This window comes from Canis lupus, chromosome 24 (assembly GCF_003254725.2).
Source record: "Canis lupus dingo isolate Sandy chromosome 24, ASM325472v2, whole genome shotgun sequence".
Taxonomy (NCBI): Eukaryota; Metazoa; Chordata; class Mammalia; order Carnivora; family Canidae; genus Canis; species Canis lupus.
Window position 1 is genome coordinate 19,126,600 of NC_064266.1, and position 24,986 is coordinate 19,151,585.

Sequence of the window (24,986 nt, forward strand, 5' to 3'; positions counted from 1 at the left end):
CCAGAGAGATGAATGGGAAGATTCCATGTGCTAATCTCATTTCCAAATGTAATTGGTACCTGAATTACGAAGCTCTCTGCTTCCAAAGGCTATGTTAACAAAGCCATCCATTCTCCTCTCCATCCAGGTGGGCCAGCGTGCCCCAGTGATACATGTTCATTGTTCCAGCAGTGGAGAAGTAGCGGAGTTGGTACAACCTTTCTGGAGGGCAATTTGGCAGTATGGATCAAAATTTTAAATTTGTAGAACCTTTGGCCCAGCAATTTCATTTCAAGGATTTAATTCATCTCAAAGAGGTAATTGGACAAATGGGTAAGGATGTTTGTACAAAGATGTTTAATGCAGCTTTGTTTACAGTTGTGAAAAATTGGAAACATTCTAAATGTCCTATATAGAGGACAGTTTATGTCAATTACGGCATCCACGATGGCGTGTTTACTATGTGACTGTTGCCAAAGAGGGGTTTGAGCTGTAAGTAAGGAGAAACCTCCAAGGTATTCATGCATATCCTGCAGAGTATTTCCCTCCTTCACGTTCTCCCGCTAGAATGACCCTTAGTTATAATACCCAAACTGGTAGTGTGGGTGTGTCTCTCAACAACAATGCTGTTGTTGGGGCAAATGCTTATATAGGAAACCATTTATATTTAGACCCCCAAACTCATTAGAACATTTTAACAAAATTATTTGGGAGAAAAAGTTTCACATTATATCCCAATTAAAAAATGGATAGAGGGGCGACTGCGTGGTTCAGTCGGTTAAGCATCTGCCTTTGGCTCAGGTCATGATCTCAGTGTCCTGGGATTGAGCCCCACATCGGGCTTCCTGCTCAAAGGGGAACCTGCTTCTCCCTGTCCCTCTGTGTGCCACTCCCCTTGCTTGTGCTCTCTCTCTCTCTGTATCAAAATAAATAAATAAACAAAATCTTTAGTAAAAAAATTGGGTAGATTAGAAATACATGGAGAAATGTTGAAAAGTAACCAAGTGACCCAGCTCCTAACATGGTAGTTTTAAAAAACATAAATGTATGTGTATGTGTGTGTATGTATATGTATATGCATTTATACGTGTGTGTGTGTGTGTGTATATGTATATACATACACACACACAGAAAAGTCATACATACATTTTACGGAGCTTTACCTTAGTAAAATTTCAGGAAATTTATTGAGGGTTTTGAGGTAATCTGTATTTAATTTTTCCCACTTAATATAATGGGAATTGGTTTCCTTTTGATATTTTTATAAGGACATCTGTTTTTTAGGACCTAGTTAGTAAAATGAAAGGGGATATGCCAGGACTGGGAGGGGACCCTGCTGCCCTAAGGCTGATTCCTACCTCCATGGGTTCCCTGATCCCCAGTTCCAGTTCTACCCCAGAGCCCCCAGGGCTGAGGTCTGCCCACCTTGCTGATCCTTGTAAGGGCTCCTGAACCTGAGTGACCACCTCTGGCACAGCCCCTGGACCCCTCATGCTTGCACCTGAGCTGGGTTTCCCCAATTCTGGCATCTCCCCCTTTAGCTTGCTGGTTCCCCCAATCTGGGGAGAGTAGCTACTTTCCAGGTTCCAAGCTGGAGCCCCTCACTGCCTCACCAGTTCCAAGTCCTTCCCTCTAACAGATGATCCTCCTCAGCAACCAGATTGGGGGGGCTGGGAGCAAGCAAGCAACAAATGCACAACTGTAGTAAAAGTCAAAACCCAAAAACAGATGTTGAAAAGCAGGTTATAAACAGTGGTTACCCTCGTTAAGAAGCTTTTGGCTGCATGTAACTCAAAGTGGTGAAAATGTGAATGAAATCATATTATCTCACTCAAGAAGTCAGATTTGGCAGCACAATGATGTCATCAGGAATCATCAATTTCCCCTCTTTGCCCATGGCAAGGACTGGGTTGTGTGACTCATTCTTAAACCAGTCAGTGCCCACAGGGAATGGGTACTGCCCCGAGAGTTGACCAGCAGATCTCAGCCTAAACTGCCTCTCAGCAATACCTGTGAGGTCTGGGTTCCTGAGGCCACAGCAACCCAGTGTATGGCATCTCTCTGGGGGTGGGACCTAGGGCTTCACCTAGATCTTTTAATTCCCTAGGTGTTTTTGATGGGCAGCACGAATCAGAACCACTCTTTCACACTAATCCTAATTCATTCCCTGAAGGGACCATTTTACCTGAAGCACTTGGCCCCCAGACACCTGAAGAATAATTAGGGTTGTAGCTGAGAAAATGACAGAAAGGCTTCCTTATGTGGACTCATGATAGTATTTCACAAATATGGTGTGCTCCTGTTTCTTTAGGTGAAAACATCATATAAATATATAAAATGACATATATGTCAAGAAAAAATTCTGGAAGACCATAGATCAAACTTGTAATCATGATTATCACGGTGTGGGGTAGGGGAGAATTAATTATAGCTGGTTTTCACCTACTTGTTGAACTTGTACAATGACCATTAATCACCTAAACAGAAAAACAATGAAGATACATACATTTTGGGGAAAAAAAAAGACAAAAGAAGATGTTGTGAGGGATGAAATGCTGCTTTATCCCTGGGAGGTAACCTCTGTGGGGAGAGCCAAGTTCCTTGTTCAATAACTGATTGCTACAGGCTTAACATTTATCACAGATCCAGCAAGTGTTTCACTCTTTCCCAAGGGACCAGGAGGAAGGTAAGCTCTGATCAGGAACACCCACTTCCCTTGCCAGCAATTGGGTTAACCAGGACATATGATGCAATTATGGCCAGTAAGATGTGACAAGGCATCTGTGGAATGTTTCTTTATTTTTCAAAGAGGCACAGGAAGAGAGGGTCTCCTCTTCCCCGAGCCATATTCTTCTGTATATGTGATGCCTTAATATTGAAGGCACAGTTTTGTGATTATGTGGGGATGGCAGTGTGGAAATGCTTGGTAGCAGATTTTTTTCTTTTTTTTTTTTTTTTAATTTATGATAGTCACAGAGAGAGAGAGAGAGAGGCAGAGACATAGGCAGAGGGAGAAGCAGGCTCCATGCACCGGGAGCCCCACGTGGGACTCGATCCCGGGTCTCCAGGATCGCACCCTAGGCCAAAGGCAGGCGCCAAACCGCTGCGCCACCCAGGGATCCCAGATTTTTAAACCGGAAGTGTAATTTCCATTACAGTAAAGTCCGCAAACCTTAAGTGTATATAGCTTTGCAACTTTTTATGTCTGTATACACTCGAGTAATCACTACCGGATGAAGATGCAGAACATATCCAGTACTTCACAGGGTTCTCTTGTGCTCCTTCCCAGGCAATATCCAGCCTGTTCTGATTCCCAGCTCCATACATTATTGTATCTGAACTTCCTATAAATGGATTCATACAATACTTACTGTTTTGTGTTTGGCTTCTTTCATTCAGGATGTTTTCTTTGACATTCTTTTATGTTTTTATGTACATCAGTAATTTATCTTAAAAGTCACTGTGTTGTGTTCCAGGGGTACTGCAATTTTGTTTTATCCATTTCCTGCTGATGGACATTTGAGCTATTTCCAGTTTTTGGCTATTTTGAGAGCGAAAAAATGTGCAATAAACATTCCACGTATCCATCTTTGGGGGGATGAGTGTCCTCGTTTCTCCTGAATGTACATCTTGGAGTGAAATTGCTGAGTCATTGGATAGATAACACTTTATTTAGTTAGTTGATACTGCCAGTTTCCAAAGTGGTTTAACTAACCTATACTCCTGCCAGAAGTGTGTGAGATTTCCAGTTGTTTTTTTTTTTTTTTTTTTTCCTGTTGTTTTGTTGTGCCCAAGATTGCGAATCCGAGAAACCACCAAGGAGCCGACACTGATGCAAGCACACGAGGGTTTATTAGCAAGCTTGAGCTTGGGTCCAAGTATACCCGACACAGCGGTGCAGGGACTTGGACCCCTGAAGTGTGTTACAGCTGGGTTTTTTATAGGCTGGTCTAGGGGATTTTCAGAAGGGGTGGAGGAATTTCTCAAGTTCTGTTTACATTTTGATATGGGGCTTTCAAGGGCATTGAGCTCTGTTCTCATTTTAATATGGGACTTTCTACCACAGGTGTGGGCTCTGTTGTCTTTCTGATATGGGATTACCTGCCGAGGACATTCTGCAGTTTTTCCTATAAAGTTCAGCTCTTCTTCACAGGGGCCTAAGATGGCTGTACTTGTGCTAATGCTAAACTTGAGGTGGAATGGCCTTGATTTTTCTCGGCATCCACAATTTTACGTACTTATCAACACTTGATATTGCCAGTCTTTAGTTTTGTCCATTCTGGTGATGAGTTGTGATATCTTGTAGTTTTAATTTGCATTTCTCTGACTAGTTTTTCTTTTCTTTTTTCTTTCTTTTTTTTTTAAGATTTTATTTATTTATTCATGAGAGCTACAGAGAGAGAGAAAGGCAGAGACACAGGCAGAGGGAGAAGCAGGCTCCATGCAGGGAGCCCGACATGGGACTCGATCCGGGGGCCCCAGGATAATGATATGGGACTCGATCCGGGGACCCCAGGATAACACCCTGAGCTGAAGGCTGACACTCAGCCGCTGAGCCACCCAGGCACCCCTCTGACAAGTTTTTCAAGTGCATTTTGGTCATTTTCTCTTCTAAGAGGTGTCTGTCAAAGTCCTTTTCCCTTCCTAAAGTGGGTCGTTTTGTCTTACTGGCTTGTAGGTGTTATTTATATTCTGGATATAAGTTCTTGGTCAGATATATAGAATGCAAATATCTTCTCCCAGTCTGTAGATTGCTTCTTCACTTACTTAATAATACCTTTTGGTGAACCTAAGTTCTTATATTTAATGAAGTCTAAATGTTTTCAGTATAGTGGGTTTTAGGGAGTTTCTTTTTGTGCTCAGTTTCAGAGATATTTGCCTATCCCTAAGATCATGAAGAAACTTTTCTATATTTTCCTTGAGAGGCTTGATTCTTTTTAACTTTTACATTTAGGTCTGTGATCCACATCACATTAATTTTTATATATGGTGTGAGGTAAAGATTCATTTTTCCTCCATACAGCCTGTTTTCTATATGGATATCCCATTTCTCCAGTGCCACTGAAATTCAGTGGAAACAAAATGAACATACATATTTGGTTCCATTTCTGGACTCTCAATTCTGTTCCACTCGTCTATTTGTCTATCCTTGTACCAATACTGCACTGCCTTAATTATTGTAACTTGATATTAAGTGTTGATATCTGGTAGTGTATGTTCTTCTTCAAGATAGCCTAGGCTTCTCCTTTGTATTTCCATAGAAATTATAGAATTAACTTGATGAGTTCCACACATAAACTGTGTGGGAATTTCATTGTGATTGTATTAAATCTATAAGTCAATTTAAGGAGGATTGACTTGACAATATTCAGTCTTCCAATCTATGGTCTATTTCTCCATTTAGATCTTCTGGAAGACCTTGTTGAACATCTGATTTCATTTCATCAGCGCCAGAGTTACCTCACCTCGGTCTTCTTGTCATTATATAATAGGATCATATAAATGTATTACATAAATATTTTCCTTACTGCTTAAGTAATTTTTTTCCTGGTTACTTGCAGCCAAAAACATCTCAACTAATATAACTAACATAAGCTTGTCCTGTGGTGTGATGGATTAAGCAGAAGACTTGAGTCTGTGCTATATCCTGTATAGCCATGAGTAAGTCACCTAACCTCTCTTGGCCTGCTTCCTTATCCATGGAAACCTCATGAGGTTGGAAAGTTCTTCTCCTTTTCACAAACCAGTGAACACTGGCTCATCCTTTGTGTCTCAATATCATTTTCTTTGGGAAGGCTTTTCTGACTCTTTCATTTAAAACCTAGATATTTCATAAAAAAGAAAAAAAACCAGATATTCTTTTCAGGGTGCTTGAGTGGCTTAGTTGGTTGAGCATATGACTCTGTATTTTGGTTTGGGTCATGTTCTTGAGGTCAGGGGGTCAAGATCCATGTCAGGCTCTGCTGGGTGTGGAGCCTGCTTGGGATTCTCTTTCTCTCTCTGCCCCCACCCTGCTCATGCTCTCTGTCTCTCTCTAAAAAAAGATAAAAATAAAAATCAATAGATATTCTTTTCCTATACATGCCTTTAAAAACATATAAAAGCATGTAATGTAATATTATTGTTTGCATGTTTGTCTCCATCAGTGCTTTACTGGATCAGTCTGGGACTGGGACTTGGTAGGGAACAGAGAGTGCAATTAAAGGGCTTAACTAAAGAGAGTTTAATGAAAAGACAATTATAGAGGAATAGCAAGGATTAAGGAAACCCCTAAGGGAAGATGAGGTGTCCCAGGGACCAGCCACAGAGGCAAGCCATTATCTCTGAAGAATTGAGATAAAGGAAGTATTACTGGAACCCAATGAGACTTGTAGCTATGAAAGAGGGGCTGCCCAACAGATGCTCTGGGCTATAGGGGAACATGCCATCATGAGAACCATGGGCGGATGGAGAGGAGAATCAATACCCACACCTCTCTCTCCTCTCACCCTCTGACTTCAGCTCCCATAGGATCAACTCAACCAGAAGGCAGAGGGTGAAGGAGTCCGGTGATACCATCTATAGAGATCATCCTCTCAGGCCTCAAAGTAGAGCAGCATGAGGCAGAAAATGGATCTGGGAGAAGAAATAGCTAATGGTGAGTATACTCATCTTCAGCATGAGCTTCTTGAGATTGGACACGTATTTGAAAAATACGTTGCCATAGTGTTTTATACACCTGTTACAAAAAATCCAAACATCATAGAAAATTATAAAAACGAAAAGCCTCTATTAGCTCCAGAATAACCATAGCTAACTGTTTGTTAGATAATATTTCAGGTTTTATATGCAGGCACGCTGAATATGTGGGTCTGTGGAAGATTGTGTTTCCCAAAACAACCACATCAGTATTTCTGGTCTCATCTGCTCTTCCAGACATGGCCACTCCTCATCACTAGGCGAGTCTATTTCCCCTCCCATGGAATTGGGAGAGGGCTCTGTGATTGCCTTGACAGGTAGAATGTGGCAGAAGTGATGCTGCATGACTTCTAAGGCCAAATTATGAAAGACAAGATGGCTTTACCTGGAAATCTCTTTTTTCCTGGGATGCTCACTCTGGGAAGCCAGCCACCACATTATGTAGAAGCCCCAGTCACGTGAAGAGACCTCATGTAAGTGTGGTGGCTAATTGCCCAGCTAAGGTCCCAGCTGACACTCAGCATTAATTGCCAGATAAGTGAAAGAATGAGCTTCCAGATGATTCCAGCTTCCAGCATTTTGAGCTACCTCAGCTGATGCTGCACAGAGCAGAGGCACTTATCTTTACCAAGCCCTGCCCAAATTGAAGATCCATAAGCAAAAATAAAATTGTTTTAAGCCACTGGAATTTTGAGTGACTTGTTACGCGTAGTCATAATAACGAGAACCGAGGTCATATCAGGGGGTTAAACTCTCAGGCTCTCCTGGAGTCACACTGGCTGAGTTCTTCTCTGCCACTTATTCTTTGCCTAACTTCGGCCGAGTTGTTCAAATTCCCATTCTTACTTTCTTCACCTGTAAAATGGGCACAGCGACATGAAACCTCTCACAGAGGTTCGTGTATGAAACAATCCACTCAGTTCCCAGCACAGAGTAATTCTTATGATTCTTGATCATTGATTCCCTCAAAGACTACTAGGAAAACTTACTGATGAAACAAAGCCAAGGGTATTAAGCTTCCTGCAGAAAGGGAGAAGGTCACCTTGAGAAAGTTGTAGTGGTGTTGGAAAGGGAAAGTATTTTTATATGTATATTTTTTTATTGGAGTTCGATTTGCCAACATATAGCATAACACCCAGTGCTCATCCCGTCAGTGGCCCCCTCAGTGCCCATCACCCAGTCACCCCAACCCCCTGCCCACCTCCCCTTCCACTACCCCTTGTTCGTTTCCCAGAGTTAGGAGTCTCTCATGTTCAGTCACCCTCTCTGATTTTCCCCACTCATTTTCTCTCCTGGGAAGGGAAAGCATCAAGAAAGAATGCTGCTGGGTGTTAAAGGCTGTGCTGGTCACGTAAGATGGTGCCTCCTTGAGGTGGGTCATAGGGCACAGGTAACTGGATGAGACTGGGCAAAGTTTAGGACCTGAGAGCTTTAGACTGGTGGGCCCAAAGGACTTGAAGTGAGTCTAGATGAGCAAATTTTGTTTCTATAAGCGAGGCATTGGGTTGGTTCTGTCTTATCTTCTGAGAGCAGGTATTTCCTAGAGCAAGCAACGAAAGTATTACTTGGTCGCAGTATTATTTAATGCGGGGACAAAAAAGAGTGTTGCTTTCAGTTCTCATTATTATACTTTTTTTTTTTTTCATGGAAAAGGGCTCCTGGCCTACCCCACCTATTATATTGAAACTTGCCTTTCCTTTGAATGCCATTGCTTGGCTATCTTTCCTTATCAGTACATATCAATTCATTTTCTTCTTTGTAGCAGCTGCTTGATATTTACTTGTGTGGCTGCAGCATGATCCGTTTGCCTTTTCACATATCAATAGACACCTGGTGTGTGTATACAGTGTGTGGCAGGGGGACCCAGACCCGTAGCACGTGCCTGGCGTGCAGAGCTCAGAAAAGGTTTGTGACTGAAGGGAATGTGTATGTGAAAGCTGTAAAAGGCCATGTAGAAGTAAGGTATGGGTGGATGGTTGGGCTCCCCTGTCACTGCATCTTATTTTGTCCTGGCGTTGTCACCTGTGTGAGGAATCATCTCAGGGTATGCATGACATGGGAGAGCCCCAGAGGTTCCTGCATGCCCCCAGGGAAGAATGGAGGAGAAGCATGAAAAATCGTGAGCCTGGAGAGTGGCCAGGTGACAAGCTGAATCAGGGCTGCATGGAGGGTACAGTTGAGACTCTGAACCATGCAGGTGCCCAAGGAAAGAGATGGAGCATTGAATCCATGCCAGTGGGAACAGGTCATAAATTTCAGCTCCTGCCATCAGGACAGTACTGACCAGACAGGGCAGAGGGCACCTCATGGAACCAGCAAGGCCCCAGAGAACCAGACAAGGGCCATTTCTTCCTGTTGCCACAGGACATTTCCCCTACCTCCAAATGTCATCAAGGAAACATCTGAAGACCAAAAAAGCAGTGCTGGAGGGGGTTTTTGACTTATAACCAGACATAACATTTATGAAGAAGAGGCAATACAAGACATAGCCATAGGCTTCTCAATAAGGGATAGTACCTCCACACCAATGGGGGGCATTTGGCATCTGAAAAATGGGGTGCAGGGGATTTCCTCCCACTTTTTGATTATGAAAACATTCAAGCAGAAAAGTAAGAAGAATAACTGAACAAATGCACATGTATTCATTGCCTAGATTTCTTGCTTGTTGTGTTTTTTCCACATAATTGTTTTATCTATTTTTTTGAAGCAGTTTAAACTAAATTACAGATATCCTGACATTTCACCCCAAATGCATCTCTGAAAAACAAGAACATTTTTTTTCTGCATAATGTGGGGGCGTTCTTAACTGACAGTGGGGAGCACTGCTGCCAGTTACGTGGGTGAGGGGCAGAGATGCTAAATGTCCTGCGATGCATGGTCTACTTCAACTCCAGGAAGACTGTCGGCCCAGACTTGTCGGTCTGATAGCATCATTCTGCACAAAGCCTGCTCTATAGAAAGACAAGTTTGTGTAGGAGGATGTGTGGGAGTATGTGGGAAGGCTGCTATCATATATTTATTCATTTAATACATATGTCTTTTTTATTAAAGTAACACATACACTGGTAAGATGTGGGGACACACACAAAAAAAGTTATATAGGAGAAGCAGGAAAAAAAATCAACTGTAGTCTCATCTTCCAGGGTCAGCAACTGTTAACATCTTGGCACATTTCCTCTAGTCTCTGTCTATTCACATATTGAGATCATACTATCTCTATGTACTATACTATATGTCTATATCTGTACTTGTGTCTATATCTATACTAGTTGTCTATCTTAGGAAAGCTTATTTTTAATTGGTTATTTAAGGTCTCCTGACTCCTGCCTACTCTCCAGGGGAGTGGAGGCTAGAGAGAAAGAGGAAATCTGTTTTTGAAATGAAAACTATGCCACATTAGAAAAAAATGAGCCTGATGGGTCACTTGTTAATTTGCTGGCACCCTACCTACTCATGACACTCCGTTAATCCTCAGAATGACTTTGTGATGTAGGGTGTATCATGCCCATTTGTTGAATGAGATACATAAGGCTGAGGGAGCTTAGGAAGCTACCCAAAGGCTCCATAACCTGTGTGCTTTGCCATTCTGACTTAAATCCTGAATACAACCACAGGCTTCCTGACCAGCTCCTGGGAGAGGGAAGCAGAGATACTGGGGATGCAGGGTATGTACTTGCCTGGGAATCCTGAGCCATAAGAGACTCACAGACTCTCTTCTACTGAATCTGGAACAACAAACAGGATGTCTCCAGTTTGGAGGGGGTCCCTCTTCCCCCCTTTGATCATCTATTTCTCAGTTGGGGTATGGTTTGAGAACAAAGAGCTTGCCCACCTATGTGTGTGTATTTGGATCTGCGGCCAGTACCTGGAGTGAAAACACAAATTACCTGTAGTAGTTTAAAGATGGCTGCAAATTCTTTGACATTCTTTCCATTCAAGAGGAGGAATCTATCTTTCTCCCCTTGAGACTGGACAGGCTCCATGAGTGCTTGACTAACAGAATACAGTAGAAGTGAAGTTGTGCCTGCATTCAGGCCAACACCCTTAGAGACTAGAAGCTCCACATGCCATCTCTTGGGACACATGCTCTTACAATCCAGCTGCCATGCTGTGAGGAAACCCAAGCAGCCCCATGGAGAAGCCACGTAGAGATAATATAGGCCATTGGTCTGTATAGCCCCAGCTGAACAGTTAGCCATCAGCTAGCACCAACTGGCTACCCAATGGGAGTGAACCACCTTGGAGGTGAATCCTTCAGCCCCCTCAAATCTCCCCAGCTGATGCTGCATGGAGCAGAGATGAGCCAACCCTGCCAAGGCCTGCCCAGATTGCAGATTTGTGAGCAAAGTAACTGATCATTGTTATTTTAAGCCACTACGTTTTTGGAATGGTTTTTTGTGCAGTATTAGATAACCAGAGTGCCACCACTTTCTGAGCTGATCTTCTAAGGAAATTTATATGTGAAACCTTACAAACATACTATCTCCTTTAATCCTCACACTTCCCTCTTAGGCAAGAAAAATAACAGCTAACATGAATTCAGTGCTTGCTATATGCCTAGTGCAGTTCAAAAATCCTTTTCCTATGCCAACTCATTTAGTTGTCCCAATGACCCTGTTTCATATGTACTTTTATCCTTGTTTCACAGATGTGGAAACAGGTACAGAGAAGCCACGCACGTAGTGGCAGAGCCAAGGGCTCAGTTGTCGGATGTGGAAGCCAGCCATCCTAAGCACTGTTCCGCCACTCAGGCAAGGGCTGATGAGAAGGCTTAGTCTCAGAGAGGTGGAGTGACTTCCCCGAGGGTGCACAGCTCTTGAAAGCCTTTGGAATGCTCATGCTCCAGGTTCCTCCATTGAAACTGCCAGGGTCCTGACAGTGTTGACTGCCCCCTGGGTCTGTCTCTGTGTGATCCTGGCTGGCTCTGATCTCTGACGGTGTCCTCCAGCTTGATCTGCTTCCTTACTCTGCAGCTGTGGTACCCACTGTCCTTGGGCTGTTCCCACACATTCAGTTCCATCTTCAAAGCACTGGATTTTTTCGATCAAGAAGGCGCTTTAGAAGATTGTGCCTCAGGCTTAGGAAGACTTTCCAAAAGAACTTTCTAACATTCCAAGGATAGTTTGTGCTTTGACCACTGCCTGGCTCCAGGCGGATCTCTTGGTCCTTCCTGCTCAGCTGTCCCCTCTCCTGCACCTTGTACCCCCTCTCCTTTGCAAATGAGGGGTGGGAGTGAGCAGGGCAGGATGTCAGGGAGAGGAGAAAGTGAACAGGAGCTCTGCAGTCACATAGATTTGTGGCCTAGGGTGATTATTTAATCTCTACTTGTCTGTAAAGTGGGATTAGGAGTAAGTAGCCTCTTCTTTAAAAACAACAACAACAAAAAAGATTTTATTTATTTATTCATGAGAGACAGAGAGAGAGAGAGACAGAGAGAGAGAGAGGCAGAGACACAGGCAGAGGGAGGAGCAGCCTCCATGCAGGGAGCCCAATGTGGGACTTGATCCCGGGTCTCCTGAGCTTCAGCCCTGGGCTGAAGGCAGCGCTAAACCGCTGAGCCACCCGGGCTGCCCAATAGCCTCTTCTTCATAGGGTTGTTGTGAAAATCAAATGATGTAATGTAAGTGTTTCCTGGAGCCTCTTTCAGTATCAGATTTGTTACCTGTAGCTCCACAATTGCCTGTAGGTCCCACAATAGTAAGAGAATGTCTAGAGGCTTCTGCAGAAGTCTCTGTGGCCATCTGCTGAAGCCCATGTGTCTGCCCACGAGTGCAGAGGAGCAAAGTGTGCCTTCTGCCTCATTTCTGCCTCCCAGATGTAGGCAGAACTTCCGAGAATGTCTCCCAGAATGTGCCAGTAGGATTAGTCCACCAAAGGAGTTCTATGCGCAGGAAGGTGAAGATTCAGGAAGTCTCTGGCTCAGTTGCTGGCTCAAAGGCCATGTTGCATCAGCTGAAATGCATACCTCAGGAACCTGCTACCACTCTTGGTTCCAGGGCCACACTGCCTCTGCCTTGATTAAAGGCAAACAAAACTGATGTCCCATGGCCTTCCTCTCGGTAAAACGAAGTGAAGCCCCAGTCAATGGACCTCTACTGTCACTGCTGCAAGGAAAAATAATGCTCCAAAAACACATGGTTGTTAGTGCAGAAAGAGAAAGGACATTCTCCACCTCACTTCTAGCTTCCAAACAGCACGGCCATTTTTGGAAGACGGGTTCCTCAAGGACCCAATCTGTAGACTTGGGTTTGCCAGCCTCTAGCATGTGGTAAAGTATGCACAGAGGGCGGTAAGGAGCTGACCGAGCCAACCCTTGATGTCAGAAACACATCCCAAATGTAGGAACCATTTTCCTGTTCACTACATTCATTTGTGCTTGATCACTATCCCTTTCCAGTAACTTTCTTTGCTGGTACCCTAAGCGCATGCACCATCTGCTTCCGCTAGCCTATGAGCCCAATGAGAAAAAGAGTAGCAGCTACAGCTTGGGCCTTCCAAGGCAGAAAGGTAGAAAGTAGGCAGAACATCCATTTCTTCTGTGCTCCGACGAACCAGCTTGACAGAACAAAGGGCCTGGCCATGGGAGCCTGGAGGCCTAGACTCAAAATTAATTCCCTGAAGAAAGCCCTCAAAAAGGTGAGGCTATGTGATGGCTCCAGGGCATGTGTGGGCAGAAGAGGACAAAGCCTGAGGCAGGTGGAAAGAAGACTTTCTCCCACCCACCTGAGCTATCTTGGTGGGACACCAATTATGAAGGAAGAGAAGCAGAAGACATGCCAGTTCCTGGCAGCAGCTTCTCCCAAAGCTAATCTGGGTCGCGTCTGGCAAGGGTGGATGCTGTCTGAGGCATCTGGTACCTGAGCTCCTAAATAAGCATAGTTGGAGAGCATGTCAGAAATCAGCCCTGGGTGGTTCCGTGCAACACAGAGGGCTCTGGAGTCAGGCAGTCGGGGTTATGCACACAGTGACCTGAGGGGAAGTGACTTCAACCCTCTGAGCCTCTGTTTCCTCCTCTATAAAGGATGGTTCACACCTCTACTGCAGGTGTGGGTAGCACTCTGTATAGAGCCCAGTCCAGAGTAAGTCCTGCATATAGTGAAGCAGTTACTAAAATGAAAAGGGAGAGGGAATGGACTCATATTGAGGGGCTCTTTGTCAGCTGCTCTCTCTACACCATCTCCCTTAGTTCTCCTAGCAGGTCAGGGCCTCCAAGGCATGAATAGTAACTCCCAGAGCTTGCAGTCGGCAGCACAGAAACAACCCTATGAACTAGGAATTCTCCCCCCGGGTTATACATTTTTTTTTTTTTTTTGAGAGTGGGAGAGGGACAGAGGGAAAGAGAGAGGGAGAGAGAGAATCTCAAGCAGACTCCCAGCAAAGTGCAGAACCCATTGTGGGGCTCGATCTTGTGATCCTGAGATCATGACTTGAGCCGAAATCAAGAGTCAGACACTTAACTGACTGAACCACCCAGGTGTCCCTGTCCTCCCTGCTGTAGAGAGAAGGAAACTTTAGGAGAACAGACGCTTTCAGGGCCTCACTTGCATCCTCCTGCCCTTACTACCCATTCCAACCATGGACACCTGCATTTCTTTGTGCAGGCATTTCCTGTTGCCATTGGCCTGGCAGGCTAGAAAAGCGAGAACATCAACAATCACCAACAGCTTTCAACCACTGACTGGTGGGAGTTTGTGCATAAATAGTCTGTCTGTGTTGAGACGCCTGAGTGGCTCAGTGGTTGAGCGTATACCTTTGGCTTAGGGCATGATCCTGGGGTCCCAGGAGTGGGTCTTGCATCAAGTCCCACATCAGGCTCCCCAGAGGGAGCCTGCTTCTTCCTCTGCCTATGTCTCTCTGCCTCTCTCTGTGTATCTCTCATGAATAAATAAATAAAATCTTTTTAAAAAAATAGCCTATCTGGGGATCCCTGGGTGGCGCAGCGGTTTGGCGCCTGCCTTTGGCCCAGGGCGCGATCCTGGAGACCCGGGATCGAATCCCACATCGGGCTCCCAGTGCATGGAGCCTGCTTCTCCCTCTGCCTATGTCTCTGCCTCTCTCTCTCTCTGTGACTATCATAAATAATAAATAAAAATTTAAAAAAAAATAGCCTATCTGTGTTGACCCTCAAGGGGATAACCCTGAGGTGTTGGTTCTGCTCTGTGTCCCAGAAATTTCCCATGGGATTAAACTTCCCATCTAATAAGATATAGTTATCCTTATTACACATGAAGAAGTTCTCACCCTCTCTCCCAAAAGAGCAGAAGCACCATCCCAACAGACATTGTATCCACTGCTAGCTATACTAATGGTTCCCCCAGTTCTGTCCCAGTCCCACTGAAGATTGTTATCGGAAGACCAAATTGTAAAATTAAGTTTCAAAAACTTGTATATAAAACAAAAATGTGGGAGGAATCAAATAGCTCATGAGATCCAGTTAGCAAAATGTCACTAATGTTGGGAACCGGTATGATATTTTCTGGAATGTCATGACAATCAAGATCTCTAAGGAGTATTATTTGTGGCAGAGAACAGAATTGATGTATTTATGGAGCACAACACAGGGAAGGTAGACTGTTGTCCTTGCTAGGTAAAAGCAAATGAACCTTGCATACACATTGATATGGGGTGCGGTGAAGCATTAGACAATCCAGTAGCTGCATACTAAGTGCTCATGGCCATGTTGATGTATTCTAGTAAAGATACTAAATCAAAACAGTAACTGCAGTGGGAAGCATCACTAGTTATGTTTATAAGAGTTCATACTCAGTTTTCAAGATCTGTCTGATTTCCTTGTAGGTCAGACTCATAGGTGAGTTAATTGGGGTATGTGATAGGTATCACTATCCCTACTTTTCTCATCTTTGGAAGTGACATCAATCTTTGCAATTTCCCCAGCAATTTTGTATTACTTCTGGTTTGCCACTGCAATAAGAGGGGAAAGTTCTAAGAGTTTCCACTCAATCTTTCCTACCATAATGATCCTCCTCCTATTGGTCAGAGAGCCTGTGTGAGGACTCTGCCAGTTGTCTAGTATGTTTATTTAAATGATGAATTTGGAAGCTGAAAAAATGACCTACAGGGTGGGTTTGTGGATGAACTGGTTCTGCTGTGACTCTGACTTGAGCTGAGATTCTATTATCTGACCACTACTAACCCCCACTTTGGGCTGTGGTGGTGTTTTGGGTCTCCAGGAAGAAGCATCAGTTCAGAGCCAGTGTCTAGTTACCTACAAAATTTTCTTTTTCTTGCTAATAAAGTCACTTTAGCAAATGACTGCAGGTCCTTCTGGGGGAATTCTTTCAGGAAGATTTTACTGTGCATATTTGAGGCAATGGCACAGAGCCATTCTTCGAGGATACCCCACCACTCCTTCAGTCAAAGGGCTCTTATTGTGGGAATTGACCTAGACTTCGAAATTGGGTGAGAGATATGGCTCTTTCCTGTGGACACTGGTCAGGCTTTTGCTACCAGACCTTGAATCTTTTCCTGTTGTAGAAATCAAGCAGTTCACTCCTAGAGTGCCCATCTATTTCATCCTTAGGATTCCATGATCAATTAACCATTACCAAAGATCTTTGTGTACCAGGACAGTCTAGTTACTGGTACTTCCCTGCTGCCATTTAAGATAGATATACCTACCTAGTCTTTAGCAGTTAAGTGATGCCATTTGTCTTCCGCTACTTCGTGATCCCATGATTTTCATTGAAATCAGGTATCCCATATCAATGGTGACATTCCGTATAGTTGAACCTATCATTCAAAAAGCAACCACAGAGCTTTCAAGAATATAGGTACTCCCCTCTCAAATGTATTTCTCAATGCCTTAAAATCAAGAGAATGTTTTTTTTAAAAAAGGTTCCATTTATTTATTAATGAGAGAAAAAAGAGAGAAGCAGAGACATAGACAGAGGGAGAAGCAGGCTCCCTGCAGGGAGCCTGATGTAGGACTCAATCCCAGGAACCTAGGATGATGACCTGAGTCAAAGGCAGATGTTCAACCACTGAGCCACCCAGGTGCCTCTCAAGAGAATGTCTTCTGGGTGTTCTCATGGAACATGGTGGGTGGGTGAGCAAGTTGTACAGGATAAACCCAATCAAACCTTCTCATGTCCCTTTATCTTTGAATTTCTTCTTCCATATAATTCCAGGCATGTAAATCCAGTTTGCGGACTCTCAGTTTCATTAATTGTTGGTCACTGTTGAGTTCAAGTTTCAGTCAGTTGCTTAGTGAGCAGTTTGAGACACCTCCATGGGTATGAGATAACATATGAAATCTGAAGTCTTTAGTAGGTTCATCTACATCAATGAATGTGCTCACTGTAGTGTTCTAGCCCACTAGATCCTTGGTCTAACAGTCTTCAAATCCAGACCTACACATGATCCTAGATGTGTGCTGATATATATTAGCAAAATTTTATAATTCTTGAATATTTAAGCTGCTTCCTCCTACGTTATAATTAGTATACTAATATTTCACCTTAGTTATGGGTTTAGTGGCAACAAGAGGTGGTTACGGTGGGTCTAAGGCATTGCCTTAGATGAAGTTATCACAGGGTTCAGGGGAAAAAATATGCCAAAAAAGAAGAAAAGAAAGAGAAAGAAGAAAGAAGAAAGAAAGAAAGAAAAGAAAGAAAGAAAGAAAGAAAGAAAGAAAGAAAGAAAGAAAGAAAGAAAGAAAAGAAAGAAAGAAAGAAAATGCTATTGTCCAAATACACCAGAGGGAAAGTTACTGCCACCAATAATGTGTGCTCAGAATGACGTAGGGGTTCAAGATTGTCAGTTTAATCTGGATTCAATCAGATGTTCTCCTTTCACATTTTATGATCCCATTCTTTCCCAACCCAATTTCACATGAACAACTCTATGAAGATGTGAATTCAGTTGTTATTGAAATTCAGCATCTCACACAATTAAATTCTGTACTTCCAGTCATATCAACCTTATGTCTTTAGGAAATAAAATATTCTTTTAACTTCTATTCCTTTTTTTTTTTTTTTAGAAGGAGGGATAGGGGCAGAGAAGAGGGAGAGAGAGAGAGAATCTCAAGCGGGGCCCAATTCCAAGACCCTGAGATCACGACCTGAGCTGAAATCGAGAGTCAGACGCTCAACCCACTGAGCCATCCAAGTGCCTCTTTTAACTTCTCAGACCATGGTTTGAACTGAACTTGGCATTTTTTCTCTGTAAGCATTCGAGTCTGCTCAAGGAATATATCCCACACTATAATCATTAGAGTCATCATTATGGCCATAGAGTCAACTGAAGCATCTCAGTGGGCTCCCTGGGCGCTTGTTTCAGTTGGCCCTTCATCACAGCCAACCACAAGTGATAGCTTATTTAATCAGCACTGCATGCAATGGATTACCAGCATCTCATTTCCCATTGGTGAGGAGCTCATTATTGCCCTCAAGCCCAAGGGCATGACCACACCAACACCCAAATCCCATTTTTACAGGTCTGTCTCTGGAGACAACTCCTATAGCAGCCAGGGTCCAGTCAAGAGATAAAAACTACACAGAAACTTGAACAGAGAAAGTTTAATATAAAATTAACTATGAGAGAAGATTGGAGTAACAGAATTGGCTAGTGAGAAGTAAAGAACTGTGAAGAATGCAGGAATACTGGCTATAAGGTTCTGAGGGTAGTCCTACCCTTGGGACCAAGAGAATGCCCTAGAGCTGTGATCTAGACCTTAGGGAGGACTAATTGAGTCTCTGAGGTACTGCACCTGCAACAATTGCTGGACATTTGCCCTCTGGGGTCCCAGCAGGGAACCATCTGCCCAGAGATGCCATGCCTTAGTACTTGCTATAAAATTGCCCAAGGAGGTGCTAGGGGAGGCTGTTCACCGGGAGGTACTTGGTCTGTAGCATTCCACTCTGAAGTCACCTGAAGAGGTTCTGGAAAAAGCTGCTTGCCTCTGGGCACTGCTGGCTGCAGTACACTGTAGTTGCTGGCGCCTGCTCTCCAGAGGCCAGGTGTTGGAGAAGCCACTCAAGCTGCTGGAGCCAGGCAGTGGAGAGGCCATAGACACTGCAGGAGAAGCCATGTGTGTTACAGGAGCTGGGCCCAGCAGAAGCCACAAGTGCTGCCAGAGCCTGGTGCTGCATAGACCAGGCTGCGCCATGGAAGCCTACCCAGAAGAGTGGGCTGGAAACAAGAAGAGAAACGCCTTCCTTCTTCAGGATCTGTCCCTTGCCACAAGTGACAAAACTTGACATTGTACCAGCTGACAAAGGAGAAATAATGACAGGGCACACCTTCAGTATTGCAGACCAGGCAATGAGGGGTAGAACAGAGGTGGCAAATTTATAATTGGTGCACTGAGAAAACATTGTGAATTATCTAATGCTGCACTGTCCAATACAATAGCTGCATGTCACATGTGGCTAGAGGCTACTATTTATAATAATTAAAATTAAGTAAAGGTTTAAAACTCTAATCCTCTGTCACACTGGCCACATTTTAAGTTCTCAGTAGCCACGTGTGGCTAAGGGATACTACGTTAGAACAGTGCAGATATAGAATATTCTATCACAGACATCATCACAGAAACTTCTGTCAAACAGTTCTGATCTAATGTATCTTTCGTTTTAAAGATTTGATTGATTTATTCAAGAGGGAGAGAGCAGGGGGAGGAGAAGAGGGAGAGGGACAAGCAGACTCCATGCTGAGTGCAGAACCTGATGTGAGGCTTCATCTCAGGACCTTGAGATCATGACCTGAGCCGAAACCAAGAGTCTGACGCTTAACCAACTGAGCCACCCAGGTGCCCCTGATCTAATGAATCTTGATTGCCTCTTTGCTTTGGCTGCTAGAAATCTTGGAGATAAATTCAATCTCAAGGTCAAGGATAAAATTAATCTCTAGCAGAGTGCAAGCCTATAATCCTGCCCTTGGCCTCCTTCATCTCAATTTCCTAATCAATTCATTTTATCTTGCTCTATTCATTTCGGTAACTAATTTTAACATGCATTTTGGAATTAGGATGGGCAAAATAAAAACTTTTTGAGTAGAACTCACTTATTTTAAAAGCTGGGTCAGTCCTTAGAGATCAACCAGTTCATTTTCCAAATGTAGAAGTCAAAGCCCAGGGAGTGAAAGCAAGTCACCCAAAGTCAGAGTCAGAACCAGGATGATGATTCAGGTCTCATGACTCCCATCCCAGGTCTTACCACACAAGACTTGTTCTATGTCCAAGATTTGAGAGACAGGGTAATGTCGTCCAAAGAAATAATTAGACCTGAGATTTGAACTATGATTCATGGCTCTCCTTTGAGGCTCAAAGGCTCAGAAGAGAAGGAATATATAAGCAGGTGCAGGGAGGGGTCGTGGGAGCCCAGGACAGACCTGTCAGGATTACAGACCTTACATTGGTCTCTCTATTCATCGACAGGACTGGTTGTGCTTCTGCCACCATCACTCAGGACCCTGTTTACACCTTTGATGTGTTTTGACTCCAACCTGCCCTGCTGCCCTCCTGTGAATCTCTGTTCCACTCTGTCCCCAGTGATGCCTCTGTCCCCTCACCTGACCACTGTCCCTTATGTAGGGTCTGATAATTTGCATTTCTAACAAGTTCTCTGGTAAAGCTGGGGGAGGGGGTCGGGGGGGTTGGGAGGGGGCAACCTTTGCCTTCTGGTCTGCTTATTTCTTTAGGCCAGTGGGGGTTCTCACTAACCCTAGGGTCCTAATAATAATAACAATGATAATATCCCACATTTTGTTGAGCTGCTACTACGCGCTTGATACTGTTATGACTTCACACACAATAACTCACTCAAACCCACACTATCCCCATTTTCCATGTGGGGGAAGTGAGGCACAGAGGTGTTAGGTAACTTGCTCAAGGTTTTAGCACCTATAAGAACCAGAGCTGAGCTTTGAACCCAGGCAGTCTGGTTCCAAGCCCACACCTATGAATACCACACTATAGTACTCTCCGCTCATCAGTACCTGCCCTTGCATCAAGGATGAAGGGGGCCAGGCCTACCCAAATGCACTTCAGGGCACAGGCCAGAGGCCATATTCACCATTTGGTTTTCAATCCACGCCCCCCCCCCCACCCCATTTAGTTCTTGGACTACATTTAAATGGAATGCAGACCTTCCCCAGAGTCTCAACAAAGTGACAGTTGACACATCTGCTGGCATTAAGAAAGCCAGTAGCCAGCATAACGCTACTTGTTGACAACTCCTCAGCTAGACGCAATCAGCAATTACGCACTGTCAGAGGCTTATAAATAGCTTCCCCCTTGGAGGTAGTGGCTCCGGAAGGCAAAGGTGTCTTGAAGGGGATTCTGTAGCGACAAGCTAGTGGTGACACACGAGGGCTTGGAGAACAAAGCTTTATACTGAACAGCGGCCAAAAATAACTCCTTTATGTTGGGAGGAAAAGCCATCGGAACTTCATGGCGGTGGAGGAAAAAAAATGCAGATGTCAACTTTCCCGAGGCTGTTATGAGTGGCTAAAAGCGACACATTTAGCTGCATAGTTCCAGAGAACATCGGAGGGAAGTATAGTGTCAGAGCTGGAGAGATTCTAAAAGATGTAGGAGCCACTCCCTTCCCATCAGGAATTTGAGACCCCGCAAGGGTCAGGTCCTGCTTAGAGTCCTACAGAGAAGCAGTTGTTTTGGCCTCTGAGGCAGTGAGTGGGCTCAGGGGGCCGCAAGGTGAGCTGCAGGTTGTCTAGGCAGAGGGATGCACACAGAAGAAGCCAATCAAAGGTGGGCTTGCAGGAGAGACTGGTTTTAGCATACTCTGTCCAACTTGCATAGTTGGGGACATTTCTTTCTGAGTTTTTTTTTTTTTTTTTGTAAGATTTTTATTTATTTATTCATGAGAGACACAGAGAGAGAGAGCCAGATACATAGGCAGAGGGAGAAGCAGGCTCCCTGTGGGGAGCCCGATGTGGGACTGTATCCCAGGACCCTGGGATCACGACCTGAGCCAAAGGCAGATGCTCAACAATTGAGCTACCCAGGTGCCCCGGGGACATTTAGAATACACACATTTTATCAGGTCATTCCCCTCTTCAAAAACTTCCAGTGGCTTCCCATTGGACAGGAAGAAGCCCAAACCCTTGTGGAATGGACAAAGTTGTACAAGCTCACACAGGGCAGTACAGCATGGTGGTGGAGACATGGACCACAGTTTCAGAGAGATGTGGGTTCAAGTCTTGGCTCTGCCACTCATTAGCTGTGTGATCTTCAGGAAGTGACTCAGTCTTTCAGATGTTCAGCTGCAAAGTGGGCAAATAGTATCAACCAAGCTCATATATTTGAGAGGCTCAGAGGCACTAATACAAGTAAAGGTGCCCAGCAGAAAGTTCGACTCATAGTAATCAGTGCTACTAAGATTACTATTAATTATTCTAGATACGACATTCGAGGCCCTCCTTGACTTGGTCCCAGCCTCCGTCTCCAGCCTCATCTCTTTTCCTGCTTCGCTCTCACATGTAGGTGGGAAGGATTTGTCATGGCTCCTCAGCATCAGGCTCTCTATTCTTTCTGCCTTGACAGCCCTTTCTTCTCCTAGCTTTGAAGACTCAGCTATGGTGTCTCCTTGCCTGGGACGTATTTCTTGACTCCTAGCTGGTGCTCTGAAGCTTCTTCTGTGAAGAAGAAGGTCAATCAGAGAGGTTAAGAACAGGAGCTTGGAGTTTTCAGCAGCCTGAGTCTGAGTCCTGATCCTGCCAACTACTCTCTGTGCAACAGGATATGTGCCTCCTAAGCTCCAGTTTCTGTAGGGGGATGACAGCAATGACCTCAGGGTTTCTGTAAGATGACCCCTCTAAAGGGCTTAGCACAGGCTCTGGCACATAGCAAGTACTCAATTATAGTACTTATTAAGTGCCATGAAGTAGTTGTTATTTTAACAAGGAGTAACTTTAAGTACCTGGCTATACTTGGTTGCTTTTTCATTCTGGCTTCACCCTGGGCTAGTGCCTAATCTGTAGGTTACATCTCTTGGGGTTTTTCGTATAAAACAGGTCTGTGTCTTTGTCCATCTATCTGCTATCCCTCCATTCCTACACCCCCCACCCTTGCCACCCCATCCATCCACCCCCCTACCATTCTTCCACCCATCCATCCACTGTACATCTATCTGGCCACCAGCTACCCCTTCTATCCACCATCCTTCTCTCTATCCTTCATCTCCCATTCACACACCATCTACCCTCTCTCCTCGATCCACCCACCATATGCCATCTACCCATCCTTCCATCCTCTCCACCCACTATGTATGCTTCAGAACCATGGAGATGTAGGCAGAAATAAGTGAAGGCAGTGGGACATCACAGAAAGATCAGGAGCTTTGGCATCAGACAGACCTGAATTCTAAGCCAGGCTAACTTCATGACATTTCTTCCCTGTGAGCATTTGGCAGGACATTTCTCAAACTGCATCTAACCAGAGTAAATGTCCTCGTTCTGAACATTTGAACATGTATATGTGTGTGTATGTTCACCTGAGCCTTTCCTGGGGCTTGATTCTCTGCGGATTCCCAGCTAGAGATGAGTTCCCATCTTATCCTGTGAAGCTCATATCAGCACCTGTACTGTGCACCTGTGTGTTGACGCCACCTTGTAACATCTTTTATAAGAGACTCATTTCTAATTGTTGGCATTATTATTTTTGCTTGCTCCTAATTTTGTCCCCCTTTCCCCACCTAGTTGAGAGGTCCTTGAGACCAGGGACAATTTTCTTAGTCCTTGCATCTGCCTCCATGTCTGATATCATGCTTCTCCCTGGAGGCTGTCCTTGATTGCTTTGTCATCCCTGGACCCCCTACAATAACAACAACAATATTAACAACAATAGTAATAGCTAATACTTACTGAGCACTTACTATGTGCCAGATTTTGCCCCTGCATTCGTTATTTCCTTTGAGCTTTACCACCATGCCACAAAGCCGAGTCACTGGCCCAGGATTACAAAGCTGCTAATTGGCAGAGCCAAGAGTGAATGCAGCAGTCTGACGCCAGAGCCCGTGTTCTTCTCCATGACACTACACCACCTCCTCTGCTATCGGAGGGATAGATATGACTATATTTGTCCCACTTGCGTCAAAGGATGGTCTGAACACAATAAAATGAAATAGCTGAAGAATGCTTTAAAAATGAAAAAAAAAAAAAAAAAGGAGTTAGTTCAAAGGAAAAGCATTGTCATTAAGCCTGGGGGATTTCCAGTACTTATTTCATAGTGCAGATCCCCTGACATTATCATCTGGCACCGTCTCCCCTCAATAAAGCCTCCCAAGGGAAAGGCGTTGAGAAACTAGTGGTAATTGGGAGGAAATTGCTTCTTGCAGGTCTTTTTGAGGCAACCTTCAATCTCTGCCTTGCAGATAAAGTAGGTTTCTGAGAAGTTCAGTTTTGGTGCCTCATTTGAAGGAATGACAGAGAAGTGAAAAGTAATTATCTTTTTTGGGATTTGGGTGCTAGGGAGCTGGATCTTTGTGTTATCTGTCTCCCCTTCTAGACCTGAGGATCACCTCTGTCCAGGGCTGGGCTATATCTGTTTCTGTCCTTCTGGTTCATTGTAGGTATTCCATATCGTGCTGGCAAATGACTCCTAGGGAGGAAGGACACTATCTGAGATGAGTAACCAGTATAGCTTTACCCATCTAGGGGTAAAGGGGGGAAAGGGCTTTACCCAGGACTGGGTGGGTGGCTGCCCCACGGGCGGTAGAAGAAGCAAAATTAACCCAAATCATACCACTGATGGGTTTCTTCTGAAAAGGGGGTTCTTAACCCAAAGCAGGTGGGGAAAGGGACAGGTGTCCACTGGTCAGGCATCCAAATTCATCAGTTGGGGCAAGACCTCTTTCTGCTCCAATCCCTTGCAGACAGCACAAACTGTAGCTACTCTTATCTGTCATCAGCAAGAAAATAGCAGAGCTCGTTAGCTGGGCGATGACTTTCCTGCCAAATCCAGAGAAACTCAAGACAATGGAATTATGCATCCATTAAAGAGAATGAGGCAGAGGATCGTGACAGTTAACATTTGCTATGTCAGGAACTCTGATAGGCACTTTGCAGGCATTATCTCATTTAATCTAACAGGCTCATGAGGCAGGTTCTATTATTATCACTCTTGACAGAGGAGGCACTTGGAAAAGTTGAGTCGCCTTCCCAAATGGATCGCATGGCTCAGTCTCTGGAGGACAGTCCCTTATCCTCCAGCTTTTTATTGTGAAAATTTTCAAACTTACGGAAAACTTGCAAGCCTCGTGCAATGAACACCCATATATCCTTTATGTGGTTTTACCAACTGCCAACGACTTGCCATATTTGTGCCATACTCAGGAATTACAATAATAATA

The 24,986-nt window shown here is 44.3% G+C and overlaps 1 long non-coding RNA gene across 3 annotated transcripts in view; it reads left to right on the forward strand.

The window, feature by feature from the left end:
* LOC112673700 (uncharacterized) overlaps positions 1 to 24,986 on the forward strand; it is a 63,602-nt gene that overhangs the window by 23,878 nt on the left and 14,738 nt on the right. For all 3 annotated transcript variants that reach the window (XR_003144984.3, XR_003144982.3, XR_003144983.3), the window contains 2 exons: positions 128 to 296; positions 6,481 to 6,616. This is a non-coding gene — a long non-coding RNA (uncharacterized LOC112673700). The remainder of the gene's footprint in view (positions 1 to 127; positions 297 to 6,480; positions 6,617 to 24,986) is intronic.